Genomic DNA, 14,558 nt, shown 5'->3' on the forward strand with positions numbered 1-14,558 from the left:
AGAGGAGAATGAGAAAGAGGAGGCAGAGGATGAGGAAAAGGAGAAAATAATACATAGTTAATATAATTATAATACCCAAGATGTTATGGAGAAGTTTAAATGAGGAATAGAGGTTTTTAGCCAGTAGGTGAGGTAGGTATCTTTTGGGGCAAATTCCTATATATTGATGCATCTTCAAGGTGTCTTTTCCTTAAAAAATTCTTCTAGAATTATATTTTATATGCACGAGTGTTTTGCCTACATATATATATATATGTACACATATATATGTATGTATATGCTTTTATATAGTAATACATATATAATATTATATATAAAGCCTGGCTCAAAGGCTGTGGTCCAGCTAGTCCAATAATTATTGTCTCCCAATGGGAGGCCCAAAAATCCAGTAGTTGTTCAGTCCATGAAGCTGGATGTCTCAGTTAGTCTTTAATATACATGGGAATCCTGAAGAAGTAGACTATAATGCCAGTGAAGAAATGAATTTGCCAGCAAGAGCAAGTAGGCAAAGAAAGCAAGCTTCTTTCTTCCATGTCCTTTCTTTAGGCTGCCACCAAAAAGTGAGGCCCAGATTAAAGGTAGATCTTGTTCCTCAAAAGGTCTGGATTCAAGATGTGTCTTCCCACCTCAAATATCTGGATTAGAAGTGGGTCTTCCTACTTCAAATGATTTAATTAAGGAAAAAAAAATCCCCCAAAGGTATACCCAGCCACGTGGGTTTTAGTTAATTTCAGATGTAGTCAAGTTGACAACCAGGAATAGCCATTATAGATAAAAAGATATGACATACATTTATGGTAAGCTTAGCTAAAGGTCATAATGCATTTTTGAAAGGGTTAAATGGTGGACAGGAGCACTTTGGGACATGTTCATTTCATCTCATAAAGACTTCAGATTGCATTTGCATCATAATTTGATGAACCAGCCTTTCTCCATCTTATGCTTGAAAGTCACAATATATTGGAGACAAATAGATTTATTCCTGTTTATTATTAAACTCCTATTTCTCAAGGATTGAACTATGCCACATCTATAACTTTAACTACAAGTCATTTGTACTGTCTATTCAGGGAATGGCAACCATGTCTTTGTTTGAAAAATTGTTATAACCATCTTGCAACCCTACCTTTGTTTCAAAGGGTCACTATAACTACCTGTTATTAAGACCACCTTGTTTTAACTCCCTTGTTATGACCACCTTGTCATGTTCTGCTTCTGAATTCTTGCCTATTTGCCTGCCAAATCTCCTATTAGGAAACCTCCCACACCTGAGCTATAAAGACCTTATATTCCCCATATCCAATGCTGACCTCTTGAACCCTGCCTTAGGAAGAGACAGCTGAGTGTACAGGAATTTTTAAAAAAAGGACAGAGCTCATATTAATTAATTGCTTGATTTAATTAATTTGACCATGATGACTTGGGTAGGTGGTCTTTATCCTTGAGTCTTTGGGATTAACAAAAGATTGTAGGCAAGATTGTTTCTGGGCATGCTCAATTTTTGTCTTAGGCTTTTATTGCTGTGAAGAGACATATGTATTCATTCTATAAGTGCTGCTCCTCTAGAGAACCCTGACTAATACACCATCTTAAACTGAGCATGCTCATCAATGTGTCCACTATCAAGGTGCTTTCCTATAGGAATATGAATAAGTTCTTCCAAGAAAATCTCATGCTTCCTTTGTCTGAGGATGCCATTGATTTGGAATTGAATACTTGCTCTTTTTACTTGTTGCAGGCAATCAACCTTTCCACACTGTTTTGTTTCTTGCCCATGCTTGTTCTAAGTGTTTTCTCTCTCCACCAGGAAAGATGACTACATTCAGTTTCAGGTTGATAAAACTTTGTGGCTTAAAGGACATGAAGTTAAAGAGGAGTGAAATGGAAATTTATATTCTGTGTCATTGTATGTAGCAAGTGTGTAATTTCCTTTCTGATTTTACAGGAGTTTACAATTAAGAGATGGCTTGAGACAGGACTTTTACACAGCATTGAGATAAAGAGACTATGGAGACTTTTAATGTGGGACTAAGTACATTTTGCATCATGCTAGCACTACAAGCCAAAGAATGGAATGCAATGGTTTGAATGAGAATGGGTCTCATAGGCTCAGGTGTTTGAATACATGGTCCTCAGTTGGTGCAACTGGGTAAGTCTCAGAGGTGTGACCCTACTGGTGGAAGCATGCCTCCAGGGATAGGCTCTGAAGTTTAGAAAACCTCTCATCATTTCCAGTGCTCTATGCTTAGTCCTCAGCTTCTGGCTACCTTGCTGCCAGGCTTCCCCACCATGATCGAATCTTCCCCCTCTGAACTCCTTCTATAAGTTACCTTGGTCATGGTGTTTTATCACAGCAACTGCAAAGCAGCTAATTCATGAGAATGTGGGTGAGTCAAGGCTTTAGCTTTCGTGACTGACAACCCTGTTCACTATGATGCTGCTATTAGAAACAGGAACTTCAGAGAAGAACAATTTTGGATTATTCATGAGGAAGATGTTATTCAGTTCAGCTTTGGACATGATGAGAGTTATTTTTTTCTTGGGACTCTTGCAGCTATTATCACAAACTAGCTAGATTAAGACCACAGAGTTTTATTGACTCACAGTTCTTGTAATGGCTATTCTTGATAGATTGACTACATCTGGAATGAACTAAGCCCATGCAGCTGAGTACATCAGTGACAGATTTTTCTTGACTGAATTATTTGAAGGGGGAAACTCAGGCTAAATCCATATTTTTGTTGTTGTTTTCTGAGGTGGGAAGATTTACCTTAAATCTGAGCCACAGCTTTATACATGCCAGTATAAAGGGCATGAAAGGAGGAAGACCTTGTTCTTTGCCTCCTTGCCCTCACTCTCACTGGCAAGTTCATTCCTTCACTGGTATTGGAGCCTACTTCTTTAGGATTTCAACAGATACTGAAGACCAGCTGAGGCATACCGTACAGCTGAACAAGTACTTGACTCTTGAACCTTTTGCAATAGATAGTTGTTGTTGGACTGGCTGAACCACAGCCTGTAAGACACACACACACACACACACACACACACACACACACACACACACTCACCATTTGCTCATTCTATCAGTTCTGTTCCTCTAGATAACCTTGACTAATATGATGTAATCAAGTCTGGAAGCCTTAGATTAAGCATCATAAGGGTCAAGTTACCCTTCAAGCCTGTGGGCAAGTTCTCTTTACTTCTGCCTTTTGATGTTTGATAACAATGCTCCCTCACAATGATGGCCCAACTGTACTCTGGGATTTTTAGGTCAAAAAACAATCCATTTCTCCCCTAAGAGAGGAGTCAGTTTTTTTTTTCAGGGTGTTTTATCACAGCAACAGAAAGAACCGTTTTATGGGACAGTGCTTCTCCAATGGGACCCCTGGACCAGTGGTATCATATAAGCACATGCTAGAAACTAAAATTCTTGGGTCCCACCAAAGACTACCAAGTAAGAAATGTGGGTCCAGCCAGGATCCCAGGGTTGATGACTACAGCAAGCCCTCTGATTGGTTCTGATATGCACATGAGGAAGTATGAAAGCTGTTGCTTTAGACAATGCTAAATACCCACTCATGAGCAAAAATGAAAAGTGGAGGGATTTCACAGTGAGAGATTCACAACAAATTTCTGCTTATTTCTCAAGTCCGAGGCTTTGAAGATTACTTGTTCTCTAAATACAGAAGAGAGGAGCAGGATTTTAATTAGCAATGTGATTAAAGGCAACAGAAGCTTAATGCAATGCTATCTGACAACCCCTCTGATTAAGCTTATCTTAATATAATGTTAATCACAGATAGATTAGTATTCCCTCTGTTACTATAAGCAAGGTTAATGTTTTATTGGGAAGAGTGTAATTGGGCCATAGGGTCATCCCTCTTGGTGAGATGGGTGGATATCCTAGGAGGTGTATTAGTTGGATTTTATTAGTTACTTTTCATTACATGTTAAAATATCTGAAATAAGCAATTTGAACAGGAAAGGTTTGTTTTGTGTCACAGCTTAAAGAGGTATATGGTTCATCATGTGGAGAAGGCATAGTGATAGGACCAACATGTGGCTGCTTGTTCACGTCATAGTAGATCAGGAAATGAGAGACAGGAAGCAGGGTAGAGTTATAAAACCATCAGTGACCTAGATCCTCCAGTGAGATCCCACTCCCTAAAATTCCAACCTCTCAAAACAGCGCCACCAGCTGGGGCAAAAGTGTTTAACACATGAGCCTATAAAGGACATTCTTGCCATAGCGAAGATGACCCACCTAGATACTGGAAGAATATGTTAGGGTGTATTAAAACATGACTGACAGAAGTGAAGGAAGGATAATCTTTATTTTACAAACTGACTCTGGAACCCTTGATCTTTCTGCGAGATTAATACATTTTTCTGGCTTTCCTAGGGGGGAAAAGAAAGGTAGCCAAGAGTAGAGCGAGTTTGACAGGAGGCCTCCCACTCACTGTCAAATTCATTCTGTATATTGTAGTTCATACTCAATATTGGGCTACATTATCTATAGTGATTGTTCCCTATATAGACAAGTGAAGTTTCTGATGAACAAATTTGAACTGAAATCTCATTTCTTAGAGAAAGTAAAGAGCTGAAGAGTTCATGTCTATCGTCTACCCAGGCAGCTTAATTCAGGAAGGATGCTAGCAACTGCCACCTCCTCACTGTAACCAGACGGGTCACCTTAATACTCTGTGTTGGTGTTGTAGTTTCCAGTGTGTGAGAGTGGATGAGAGGAACACACATACACGCACGCACACACACACACACACACACACACACACACACACACTTGAGCAGGAATAGTGTGGGAATTAAACAAATCCATACTTTAATATTTTTAGGTCCATGCCCAATATTGCAACAAAAGGATGTAAGGGTTGGAAGGATGCCTCGGTAGGTAAAATGGTTGACTCACAAACCTGGGAATCTGAGTCTGATACTCAAAACCAAGGTAAAAATGCCAGGAAGGTAGCACATACTTGCTATCCTAGCACTAGGGGAGTAGAGACAGGAGGGTACCAGGACACACCCATCAGCCAGCCTAGTCCAATTGCTAAATTCTAGGCCAATAAAAGTCCATGTCTCAAAGGAAGTGGGCAGTAATCCCGAGAATGACATCCAGTGCTGCCCTCTGACTTATGTACACACACACAACACACTTTGAATGATATTAATTTTTAATGAATTTTTTATGTTTTTTAAACTTTATCTGTCTTTCACATCGTGCATCTCAATCCCATTCATCTCTCTTCCTTTGTATCCACCCTCTGCCCTTGCAACCGCCACCCTCCCCAAAATAAAATAAAATAAAATTTAAGAGAAAAGTAAAAAGGGAGAGAGAAAGAGAAAGAAAAGTCTCATTATGGAAGCTGTAGTGTGACACAGTGAGTCACACAGTATACTCTTTTGTTCATTCATCTTTACTGCAAGTGTTCATCGCAAAGAATTATTGGTCTGCTTCGAGGCCTTTTGTTTCTGCTACACCATCAATACCAGGCCTTCACTGGAACTCCTCTTGGACATCCTGTTGTTTCTCTGTGTTGTGGAGATGTGGAGATACTATAGAGTTAGATTTGTAGTACGTGCTCCAGCAAGATCATAGATGGGGTAGATGTTGGGGAGAGCTGTCATATAACCCTGGTTCTGGGCCTGGGTAGGTGCAGGGTTGGTCAGCCTGCCAGCTCTCCCCTGTCCTCTCAACTAGGATGAGCTCTCCAGCATTGCCCCAGCTAGTTTACAACCGCCCCCCCCAGGGCTGCTTACCTACACCTACACCAGCTCTGTTGTGCTGGCCAGGGCAGGGGCAGGGGCAGGTTTTATTAATAGTCTTTGCCTAAGAAACTGACACAACATAAAGTAAATATGAGTGCCAGGTGATGGTGGTGCACACCTTTAATCCCAGAACTCTGGAGGCAGAGGCAGAGGCAAAGAGAGAGGCAGATTTCTGAGTTCAAGACCAGCTTGGTCTATAGAGCAAGTTCCAGGTTAGGCCCCAAAGCTACACAGAGAAACACTGTCTTGAGAAATGAGAGAGAGAGAGAGAGAGAGAGAGAGAGAGAGAGAGAGAGAGAGAGAGAGAGAGAGAGAGAGAGAGAGAGAGAGAGAGAAAGGAAGGAAGGAAGGAAGGAATAGGCAGTTGAGCGATTTGCAGTTTGGATGACACAATGTGTGCTCTTTAGATGCGATGAGTCTAGATCATATATGATCCTGGGGCTCACTGCAGTAGTCTCAGTACTCAGGTAAACAAAACCATGAGTAATTCATTTGAGAAACTCTCATGACAGGTGATGGCTTGATTTTTTTTTTATTGTCAAACTCGGTCATTATTAGATAACAGATCTGTAATGAGAGAATTAATTTTCCTCTACTCCTCCTTCTCCTTCTTCTACTGAACTGTGTAAATTGAATTGAGAGCCAGGATTTTAGTCTCAGGATGGTAGGAATAAGATCACTCATGACTTGAGACAGGCAGATCTAAGTTCCAGACCAGCCTAGTCTACATAGCAAGTTCCAGGTCAGTCAGGGCCACATAGAAAGACTCTGCCAAACAAACAAACAACAAACAAGCAAAAATCTTTACAAAACACATGCACACAAAGTAAATAAACCAAAAGGATCACTCATGACTTATTAACGGTCCAAATAACAAAGCAAAACAAGCAAACAAAAACCCAGACAAAATGAAGGCTGTGGGGCAGGATACTGTTTGTGGGGCTGATTAAAGACAACAACAACACGAAAGTTCCTAAACTGCTACTGGGATCGCTCTGTGTGCAGAAGAGTGAGCTACCCCAGCATAGCGCCATGCCAGCTGGAAGACAGGTGGTGGTGGTGCTACCTGCAAGGGGCCCCATTTGCAAAGCTCTAAGTGTAGGCTCAGGGAGCAGGCTGGTGGAGGCTGTTTGCTGTTTGTTCCTAATGATGGTTAATGTCTGAACAAACTTTACTCCCAGAGCTCGCAATGACTCCATCAGTGATGCTGGGACTTTGCGACGCTAATGAAGCGGAGCTTCCAGCGGCTGGCGGAGGCTTTGAAAAGTGCCCTTAGTGGAAGCAGGAGGGAAGGAGTTGGGGCGAATGAAGTCATTCCAACCAGCAGTAGATGAAAGGGGAGTGCTGGAACAAAGACACTGCTGAAGGCAATTACATATTTAAATTCCCTTCACCCTGTGTGGCAGGAGGATTTCATTTTATCACTTTCTCTCCTGACATGTTAAAATACATAAGCTTTTGAATACTGAGGGGCTCTGATCTCCAGAGATAAAAATAAGAGGCCAGATATCCAACGGGGCATTTTTGGCACCAAGTGATGGACAGGTAGGACATTTAGAAAACAGCTCTGTCACTCATCTCTCCTCTGTCCACAGAGAGGATTGTCTGTCAGCCTCGCCTGTCTCTCTACCTGGGTACCCTCATGTCCTGTGCTGATGTTGCCACTGCCTCAGTGACTTGTTCTGCCTGGAGATCATTCTGACAGCTACAGAAACAGAGCTCTGTTTTGCCATGTTTTGCTACCTTCAAGAAAATGGCCATCCCTAATTACACAAAATGATATAGAGAGCAGTTGACTAAAATCACTGGAAATGACTGTTATTTCTCTGAATAGCTTGAAAGAATAGGTCAGTCTGGCTAATACACTAACAGCACTCTTTTCTACAGATGTGATTTCCATCACATTTCTCCGTGCTTGTGTGCTGAGTGGCATCTATCCTGGCAGGGAAAACAACCCCTTTTTGTTTTCTTCTTGTGGAGACCTCTAAAGACACATTTATGTGCCCAGACCATGATTTGTTCTATCAAGTAAGTCGTGCATTTGTAGTAAAAAAAACAAGAAAGATGGCTTTGAGTTCAAAAAAGGTGGTTGTACCTGCCCAGCAACACCTAAGGTATGAAGCTTTTGTTTGTGTTTCTTGTACTAGACAGACTGAAACACTTGACTTCACTTTGTCTAGGTATTTTCAGCTTTCCATGTGTTATGTATGTATGTATTTTGGAGAGAAGGTCTCCTGTAGCTCATGCTGGCCTTGAACTCACCAGAAGCTGAGAGTGACCTTGAACTTCCTGATCAGAGTGCTGGAATTGCTAGCATATATTACCATGCTTGAATTATAGGGCCCTCGGGATTGAACCCAGGGCTTCACACAGGTCAGGAAAGCATCCTGTCAACTGAGCTGTCTGCCCCCAGCCCTTCACATGTAAACCCACCTACAAGTCATTAGCATTATTTTGACTGATACATAGTGCCCTAATGGCTGATCTCTGGCCCTGTCAAGCCCCTGGATGTACCAGTAGATCAGAACCCAGGTAGGGTTGAGCCACATGCAATCTTGGAACTCTCAATTCTTGTTCTCCTTAGGCTGTATCCTGGTAATAGTGACAGTCAGATGGTATGTTGGCCACCTCACCAGAGCTGTATTGTCCCTAGGGAGGCAGGGCTGTGGTGAGGGAGTCCCTAGAGAAGATGCCATAGAAATGTCCCCAGGTGCCCAGCTGCTTTTCTCTTCATGGTTGCATAACTGGACCTGTGGTGTGAGGGCCACTACAGGCCAATTTAGCTCAACAAGCAAGCATTGCACATCTATCATGGAATACCTGTTTGGAAATACCTGTGGGTGCTGAGAACCACAGCACAGCTGGAAGTCACCTGTAGCTCTAACCCAAGGGATCCTCACATACACACTGTTTAAAAAACAAATCATTAAAAAAAACTTTTTAAAAATAATCAATGGAAAACGATGTTCACAGTAGTTCTTCTAACTGCTGTGCATGTGAATAAGATATAAGGGTTCTCAATAAGTATGGTGTATGTTTCAGGTGAAGGCAGCAACACATATGGTAGCAAGAGACTAGAGTGATGACTCGGCAGTTAAAAACACTGGTTGCTCTTGCAGAGGACCTGGGTTCGATTCCCAGCACCACATATCAGCTCAAAGCTGTCTGTAATTCCAGTCCTATTGTTAGGAATAAGGCATAATGGGCTGAGACCGACGGTATGTTCCTGATCCCTCGGCGGGTGATGGAGGGTTGGTGGATGGGGAAACAGAGACCTGTAGAACAGACTCATACTGAAAGTTTTATTGAGGGGGAGGTAAGAAAATAAGGGGAGAAAAGAGAAAAGAGGTAAGGAGACACAGAGAAGGGGTGGGGAAGACAGGAAAGGTCCAGTCTGCCCTCCAGAGGAAGGGGGTGGAGAACAAAAATGGGTGGAGCCTTTTAAAGGGCCAGGGTGCATATACCTGCCCTGCACAGGTGTGTGAGAGGTGGGGCCAGGTTTGCCTGGATTACAACACCTATGGGATCCAACACCTTCTGGCCTCTTTGAACATACATGGACATGGTATACAGACACTTCTGTAAGCAGAAACCCATATACATAAAAATAAAGGTTAAAAAAAAAAACAAATATGGCTACACAAGGCAGGTTGAAGTAAATGAAGTAATTTGCCTTAGGACAGTTGTTAAGGAGCTATCTCTTAGCTCTGACTGGACTAGAACTCACTATGTAGACCAGGCTGCCTCAAACTCATAGAGATCTGCCTGGGTCTGCCTCCCAAGTGCTGGGATTCAAGAGGTGTACTACTGTACCTGATTAAGGAGATGTCTTTTGTTTGTTTGTTTGGTTGGTTGGTTTTTCAAGACAGGGTGTAACAGTCCTGTGTAACAGTCCTGGCTGTCCTAAAGCTTGCTTTGTTGATCAGGCTGGCCTTGAACTCACAGAGATTCACCTGCTTCTGTCTCCAGAGTGCTGAGATTAAAAGTGTGTGACAGTGTGCTCAGCTAAGGAGGCATCTTTTAAGAATGGTTTTTAATACAAATTTAGGGCCTGTTCAATGGCTCAGTCACTACAGTATGTTCCATGTAAACACAAGGACCTGATTTGATCCTCAGAATCCATGTAAGAAAGCACACTTGTAATCCTAGCACTGAGGCAGAGGACAAAGTCAATGAGAGGCCCTGTCTCAGTGAAGAAACTGCCAGTCTAAAGAATAATGAACACACACACACACACACACACACACACACACACACACAGTTGTGTATATACACAGAAAGCATAATACTAGAAAAAAAATAATGTGGTCATCGCTTGCAAGTGAGGTATAAGTGATTTTAATGAGCTCAGAAGAGTAACCATGACTAATTTATTTTAAAGACACATCTGCACCTCAAGGATGGCATTGTTAGCATCACGTTCCTAGGAGCCATCTAGAGGACTCCAGAAAGATGAGAGGAGAGACCACATGTTCTCAGCGTTCTGAGCACTGTGTGCTGAACACTCTTGTCCCTGAGCTTTTCCATGCTTGATTCCAGCATTCCCCATTTTGATTGTGAACTCTCTCAGCAGCCTTCTGATACATTTTATTTTGGACTTAGGCTAGTTTGCCTTGGGTTTCTTCCCTCCCTTTTAAACAAAAGTTCTCAATAACAGCGTGTCTTCATGGATGAATCTTCTCTAAGATTCTAAGGGAACATTCCCATTCTGTCTCTGGGGAAGCTGACCATTCCCACAGTTCACACTGCCACAGTCTTTGATCTGGGGAAGTCTGTTAGTTCAACACTGAGCAAGCATGGTGTTCAGTCAAGACATTCTGAAAGTCTGGGACAGACATTTTGGAGGCCCATTTTATTTAAAAAAAAAAAAGACATTTATTTGTTTAGTGTGTGTGTGTGTGTGTGTGTGTGTGTGTGTGTGTATACCACAGTGTAATGGTACAGCTATTAGATGTTCACTCCTTTTTATTGCTAAGTAGGATGCAATGATATGAATATTGCTCAACTTATCCTCTCTCTGTGGATAGGCATTTATGTTTTCTACTAACTCACTAAGTAATATGAATTAAACTGCTACTAACGGATCACTTTGTGCATATGTATTTCATTTCTCTAGTCCAGACAGGAGTAGAATTGTTGGGTGAAGGGGTAGGTATATATTTAATTCTGTGTGTATATATGTGTATATGTTCAAAACATTCCTAACACAGTTGCTCATCTACATTAGTAAGACAAGAATGTACTTTTAGTATTGTCAATACTTTTAGTTTTCTTGTGGCTGTAGGTGGGATCTTGCTGTGGTTTTAATTTACAACTTTCTGATGAATGATAATGTCAGGACATTTTTCATGTGTTTATTGAGTCATAACTTTCTTTGTGAGATATTTGCTCTAGTCTTTCATCAATTTAAGAAAATTAGTTCTTTGACATTTTTTTAAATCATACATTCTGTAGACACAGTCCTTTGTAAATACTTTATCTCTGTAGCTTCTCTCTCTCTATCTTTCTCTCATGAATACAATGTTCTGCCTGCATATATGCATGCACTTCAGGCCAGAAGAGGGCACCAGATCTCACTATAGATTGTTGTGAGCCACCATGTGCTTGCTGGGAATTGAACTCGGGAACTCTGGGAGAGCAGCCAGTACTCTTAACCTCTGAGTCATCTCTCCAGCCCCTGTAGCTCATTTTTTCATTCCTCTTTATTTGTTTGAAACAGAGTTTCAGTTAGCCCAGGCTGGCCTTAAATTCTCTGTTCATCTGAGGAAGACCTTGATCTTTCAATCTGCCTACCTCTCCCTTCTGAGTGGTAGCATTTCAGGTATTGTCTACTATGCCTGGCTTTATGCAGTTCTGGGGATGGTTTTTAAGCAGTTCTAGGTATCAAACTCAAGGCTTTGTGTGTTCCAGGCAAACACTCTACCAACTGAGCCATGTCTCCAGCCCTTAATAGAGGCTATTGAGGAGCATAAACTTTACAATTGAGGAAGTCTTAGTCTCCAATGTTTTCATTAAAGGCTGGTACTTTTTCTGTTATATTTAGGTACATCTCAGCCATAAAGATATATAAGAAGGAGAGACAAACTATTTTCTCCTTACATTCTCAATATCAAAACAAACCACATCTAAGAACAAATGGGCAGAGGGGAATATATACTGGAAATTATTTTTATTTATTTTTGTTGTTGTTTTTCTGAAATGGAGTTTCTCTGTGGCTTTGGAGGCTGTCCTAGAACTAGCTCTTATTGACCAGGCTGGTCTTGAACTCACTGAGATCCACCTTCCTGTGCTTCCCGAGTGCTGGGAATAAAGGTATGTGCCACCAATGCCTGGCTAAGCTGGATATTCTTCAATTCCATTCAGTTCATTTCCGTTCAGTTCAGTTCATTTCAATACCTGGAATTGGTCTCATGTTCCATGGTCTAAGGAATCTGAGACTACCCCAACTTTAGATATGTGAGTCAACAATGGAGCTGCTTTGTCCACATTAACCATGTGCAGTAGCTCAAGTTGGTGTGGTGATTCAAACACAATATGTCTCCCATAGGCTCAAGTATTTGAACCCTTGCTCCTCAATTGGTGATGCTGTTTAGTGAGATTCTGTCTTTTCTTCTTCTTGTCTTTCTGCACTGTTTAAGATTCATGATTCAGGAAGGCTGGAGAGGTGGCTAAGTGGTTAAGAAAATGTACTGCTTTCACAGAGGGCCAAAGTTTGGTTCCTAGCACCCCTACCAGGCAGCTCATAACAGCCTGAACTTATAGCGCCAGGAGATCTGATGCCTTCTTCTGGCTTCTGTGGGCATCTGCACACACATGCACACATCCAGCATGCCCCACACATCACACAAACAAATCTGAAAGACCTGCAATACAATGTAAATAGAAATGGCAGTATCAGAAATTTTTGCTTTGTTCTCATTCTTAGTGAGACAGTGTTCAGCATTTGACTAATTTAATACTAGCTGTAGATTTTTAAAATAGACTTTAAAATTTTAATCAGCTGAAGAAGTTTCTTTTATTTGCTGAGAATTTTATAATAAATGGCTATTGAATTTTGCCATTGATTTTTCATCCACTGAGACAATCATGTTGTACTTCTCTTTAATTCTGTTAATACAATGAATTACAAATTTATTTGAATTTTTAATCTAACATTGTACTCCTAGAACAAATCTCACTTTGTCATTGTTTATACATATCACTAGACTTGACTTGTTCATAGTTTTTTGAGGTTTTTATATTTATTGATAAGGAAACTTAGGCTATGGTTTTGTCTTTTAACAAGGTCTACAATTTTTCTCATTTTTTAAATATTTTTATTTCATTAAACATTCCAAACACAGTTCTCCCTCCCACTCCTCTTCCCACTCCTGCCTTCTCCCACCCATTCACCTTCCTCCAGTCCACCCCCTGTTCACTCCTCCTCACGGGTAAGGGCTCCCATGAAGAGTCAACATAGTCTGGAACAATAGGTTGGGATAGGGCCAGGCCCCTTTCCCATGCATTTGACTGAGCATTGCGTCCCACCATAGGGATCTGGTAGCTCATGTACCAGTATTATATCATGGTCCTACTGCCACTGTGTATGGCATTCCATCCTAAGGAATGGGCTCCAACAAGCTAGCTTATGTACCAGGTTTGTACTGCCAGGGGCCCTTCTGATAGTTCAAGCTTTATAACTGTCTCCCATATATGGAGGGCCTAGTTAAGTCCTCTGGAGTCTCCACAGTTGTAGGTCTAGAGTTCATGAGTTTACACAAGCTTGGTTCAGCTGTCTCTGTAAATTTCTCCTCTGTGATCTTGACCTCCCTTGCTCATATGTTCCCTCATCCCTCTCTTCAACTGGATTCCCAGAGTTTGGCCGGTTATTGGTTGTGGATCTCTGCATCTGGTCCAATCAATCACTAGATGAGAGCTCTATGATGATAGTTGTAGTATTAATCAGTCTGATTACAGGGGTAGGCCAGTTCAGGCATCTTCTCCACTATTGCTAGGAGTCTTAGCCGGGGTCCTCCTTGTGGATTCTTGGGAGTTACCCTAGCACCAGGTTTCTCCCTTAGCCCATAGTGGCTCTCTCTATTAAGATATCTCTTTCATTGCTCTCTTATTGCATCCCTCCCCACCTAGGCCATCTCTTTCCCTCCTGCTCTCATCCCCCTCACCTCTCCCTTGCCTCCACATCACCCCCAGTTTGCCCTGTAGATATCATTTAATTTCTCTTCCCAGGGTGATCCATGTATCTCTCTAGGGTCCTCCTTGTTACCTAGCTTCTTTGGAGCTGTGGATTTTAGTCTGGTTATCCTTTGTTTTACATTTAATATCTACTTAAGAGTGAGTACATACCATGTGTGTTTATCTTTCTGAGTCTGGATTACTTTACTCAAGATGATTTTTTCTAGTTTTATTCATTTGCCTGAACATTTCATGAAGCCATTATTTTTTTTAACCACTGAGTAGTACTCCATTGTGTAAATGTACCCGCATTTTTCTTAGCCATTCTGCAGTTGAGGGGCATGTAGGTTGTTTCCATGTTCTGGCTATTACAAATAATATTGCTATGAACATTGTTGAGCAAATGTCCTTGTGGTTTGATTGAACTTCCTTTGGGTAAATGCCCAAGAGTTGTATCACTGGGTCTTAAGGTAGTTTAACTCCCAATTTTCTTAGAAACCACCATACTGATTTCCAAAATGGCTGTACAAGTTTGTACTCCCACCAGATGTAGAGGAATGTTTCCCCAACTCCACATCGTCTCCAACATTTACACCATT

Source organism: Phodopus roborovskii, unplaced genomic scaffold (genome assembly GCF_943737965.1).
Source record: "Phodopus roborovskii unplaced genomic scaffold, PHOROB, whole genome shotgun sequence".
In the NCBI taxonomy this organism is placed as follows: Eukaryota; Metazoa; Chordata; class Mammalia; order Rodentia; family Cricetidae; genus Phodopus; species Phodopus roborovskii.